This window comes from Pteropus alecto, unplaced genomic scaffold (genome assembly GCF_000325575.1).
Source record: "Pteropus alecto unplaced genomic scaffold, ASM32557v1 scaffold3, whole genome shotgun sequence".
Lineage (NCBI taxonomy): Eukaryota > Metazoa > Chordata > Mammalia > Chiroptera > Pteropodidae > Pteropus > Pteropus alecto.
Window position 1 is genome coordinate 21764300 of NW_006442484.1, and position 4428 is coordinate 21768727.

General features: G+C 33.7%; 1 protein-coding gene across 9 annotated transcripts in view; it reads right to left on the minus strand.

Annotated features, from left to right (window-relative positions):
- Positions 1–4428, minus strand: part of ZEB2 (zinc finger E-box binding homeobox 2) — a 130221-nt gene that overhangs the window by 4915 nt on the left and 120878 nt on the right. The window lies entirely within an intron of this gene.

Sequence of the window (4428 nt, forward strand, 5' to 3'; positions counted from 1 at the left end):
TTACACCCTCTGCTTAAGTCATGAATGGTGACTTTGAAAATGGGCTTTATATCTCAAACAGCAACGAACTGCCAAGTTAGGCAGGAGCAGAAATAGCGGGAAGGTGTTTATTAGCCATGTGATTCTAAGAATAAAAATTAGAGACGAAATCATTTGAAAACACAAAGTAGAAAGATGGATGTCGTGGAGGTTGAACTAAATCCCAAATAGTGTTTTCCCTCTAAAGTTTTCCATGGGATGTCAGCCACTTGTTGAGTGTTAAAATACTCTTCAGCTAGAGAATGCTGTATTTCCTTTGGCATTCCAGGCAGTTTCTAACCAGTGTTTGCAATTTGAAACTAGTGCCAAGCCTAAACACATCTGGTTGATTCCAGGCCACAAATAGCACTGGAATGCCTTCAACACCTTCCATAGCTGCCATACTTAAAAAGTTTATTTCCAAAATAGAACTGACAAAAAAAATTTATCAGACTGATGCTCCACAGTTAAAGTCAGAAATGTGTCATGTAGAGAGCACTCTGTATCATAACATACATGAAGCTCTGTGCTTATATTTCCTACTACGAACTTGCATTTCAGCAAATTAAATTAAAAATCAGCATTACTAGATTCAACCCCATTTTCATTTGCTAAGTGTCATGTTATGAGATTAGAAACCCATTCTATACACTTCAGGTATTCAGTTTTATGGTGCAATATAATCTCAATTAGTAATCAAATATCTTTAATAATGTTATTGAATGCCTCTGGGGTATGTTACTATTTAGAAAATGCTGCAAGCTGCTATATGTTATTTCATTAATGGTCTTTATCTTGCTGGAATGTCCAATATAAATGTAGTGATGATTGATGTGGTAAAGTATAATATTAGAGTAAGAAGAAGTTATTTACTTGTAAGAGAAGAAATTAGACAAATATTTATTGGTGACTACACCTCGTACTGGAAATAAGGAAGACTTAGTAATCTACTTCTATCTATAGCTAATAGTCTGAAGAAAAAAAGGTATAATTCAAACCACACAAGAACCACTCATCAACTTTGGGAAAAGATGTTTTCAATGAGGTAAACTGAATAAGAGAGAAGAGAATTCCAATGGAAATGGAATGCCAGGAGTTTGGAAAGATAGTGTGCTTTTCCATTTGATAAGACCACTGCAGTTCATTTAACAGGAAGCACAAGTGTATTTGGGAAAAAGATAGAACTCTTGCCTTCCAGAAAACTCACAGTCATTGTATACAAATTTGGTCTCTCTAGGGTGTTTCTGGACCTTAAAGAAAAGGATGCCATCAGAAGCAATGATAAGACATTTCTGACAATGGCAATTCATTCACAGGGGCCGGATGGTGTAGCGTTAAGTAAAGGAGATGGGTTCTACAGTCTGATTGCTTGGGTTTAAATCCATCTTTCACGACCAGCTGTGCAGCCGCAGGCATATCAACCTCTCTAAGGACCAAGGTCCTTGTCAGTAAAAGGGAGATCATTTGGGGACCTAACTTGTGGACTGGGCATAAGCGTAAAGGAGACAACATAGGTAAGTATGGTGTTTAGGATAAGGTATTTTAGGATAAGGTATTTTATCATTAAAAGTATTAATGATAAATACTTTTATTTGCATTCATTAATACATTTTTCAATAATTTCCCAAGTTGTAAGCAAGATGCATGTATCAAGAGCAGAGAACACGGAAGAAAGGAATCTGAATGGAAAGAAGAAATTGCAGATGAAAAATTCGTTGGTGCTTTAAGGTTTAGTTGCTACAATGTGTATTAGTATTTGATCTCCTTCAAATACTAATGTCTCATCAGCTCAGGAGCCCGAAAAGATCAACCAGATAGGTCACTTCACGGATCGGCTGTGTGAATAATTGTGAATGAACGTCACAGTTGATATGGCTCTCTCTTTTTCAAAGGAACAAAACACGAAGCAGTGTCTTTAGAGAAAACGAACACTCTCCAAGCCAAGTTTCGAGGCCTGTTAGAAATGCTTGGGGGTGCCCGCTAAACTGCAGCCTGTTATGTAGATATTCTCTAGTTATGGGTGACCAATTTTAGGGAAATTCGTTTTATAATAAACAATATGCTTACAATCAAAATATATTAATTCTGCATTACGAATTAACGATCTGAAAGAATAAAATGTTCAGCTATTATGTCATGCAAAGGACAGAATTTGGGAATGAAAGGTGGGAAGGTTAAGGTTTCATCTATATCATGCACTAAATCTCTAGAAGTTTCAGTGGTTAGCAATTAATAAATACATTTTAAATAAGAACTAGCTTGGACATTCATCTCTTTTTAACATGTTTAGATTGATTTTACCTGATTTACCTGAAATCAAGACATCCTGGAATTAAATTTCCACATGGATAACATTCAGAAAAACATCCAAATTGACATTGAATGATCAAAACTTTTTGAGGGTAAATTTTTTCTCAAATATCGAGGTACATGATTCACCTGTTAGCATAACTATAGTCAATAAATGAAGGTTTGTGGTATGAAAAATATATAACTGAGAAACAAAACTGACTAGTAATTTATTTAAAACTTCGACTATATCTACTTAAAGTAGAAACATTTTTATTGCTTTTTTCAATAAGGTAGGTTTAAAAGCACCTATCACAATGTCTCAACAGAGAAAGTACTCAGTAAGTGTCAGGTTTAAATTTTAGTGGAATTCAAATGAGTTCTTAAAAGTATGACTAACAGGAATTTCAGGTATTTTATTTCACAGTATTTGTTTATGACAATTAATTCTACTGAAGTCAACATTTATGTAGTGTTTCTTTCCCTTATCCCAAGCCTAGGTCCCAAGAAAACCAAGCAAATACCCCACTGATAAGGAAAATTAAGCATTATATCTTTGGTGTCTGCTTAGGAATAAATTAAACAGGTAGAGGTAAAAGAGCACAGGATCTCAAGAATAAATAGCTCATAATTTCTTTCTTAATAAGCTATTCTATATGTTAAATTGTAGACAGATATAACAAACACACTTTATCAATGACACATAATCAAATGATGATTCAACTTCATTTTCCAAACTTAGAATCAATCAACACAAAGACTGTTCCCACTTATAATTTTCATATTATTGCATTCTCAAAGTATTACTAGTGCTTAATATAAACAAATAAAAGGCTTATGGGGCCCAATGAGGGAAAGAAAATGGACTAAATTTCCACATATATCATGAAGATAGAAAAATTCATGAAGAACTTCACTCTGACGAAACCTAATACACTGACAGTGGTAATGTCATGAGATGTTTGGTCAAGAGACCAAAAAGTTAACACACTGGAAACTTGACAAGCCAGGAAGCCAACAGGAGGATAATTAATCACACGTTTAGAGAAAGCATTGAATGGTTAGCATCTTGTTGCTAGGCAATGTTTCTAGGCAGCAGATCTTCTCGCATCTTAAAAAACCAGAACATTTTATTTTTATTCTTTAAAATACAGTATGTTTTTAAATTGATTACGCATATTTGTGTGTTTGTCAACTTTTGGGTCTCTCAATTATCTATATATCTATGAAGTTTATGGACTATCAAATTTATAAAAAATAAATATATTGACTAGATGTCAATATGTATGATAGCCCTCACTAAAATAAAAGTTTTACACTCACCATGTAGTAAATGATAGAGTTTGCATATGGTCATATAATAAAACCAATCAGAGAGGGAAAGATGCCTTCAGTGATGTGCCTATTGTAGCTGAATAATGAAATACAAAATATATTTGAGGTTGATTAAAATATTAAAGTAAATTTAGGTATGAAAATATTTTTACTCTAAAAATACATAAATAGGACTTAGTACTAAAGAAAATACCTATGAAATCTATCAAAAAAGATAAATATAGAAAAATTTTGACGTTTCAAACACTGAACTATATCACACAAGTACAAAAACTTTTGGGATTTGCTATTCAAATTTTGTTGTCGTTAAAGTATTATTAGTTGAACTTTTAAAATAATAGCAGTTGAAGAAAAACAAAAACTGGGTTGGCTGGAGTAAGAGCATCTTTGTTTATCAACCTTGTTCTCTTCACAAATACCCTCAACACTTCATGTTGTAGAACTCACCCAACTCTCCCCCGCCCCCCAACTCCCCAGGCTGATTCTGTTCACTTGTGCTGTCTCGTGCACATGCCCAATGAGGAAAAAGAAAGGATGATAAGGACATGTTCCTCCTAAAGATCGTTTTCAATCTCTCAAAAGGGCGCCATGTTATTTCAATAGTTAAAATATGACAGAAAGTATTTCCATTCCTTCTGCTTCTTTTTCTTCTTTTGTCGCTTCATCACTTTTCCCCCAAAAAGATTTAATGTTATTTTTTTCCTCTATATTAAAATGTTCGATACTAGACTTCCTGGTTTAAAATGAGAGTTTTTTCTATAATTTCCCCCTGCCAATATTTTGATT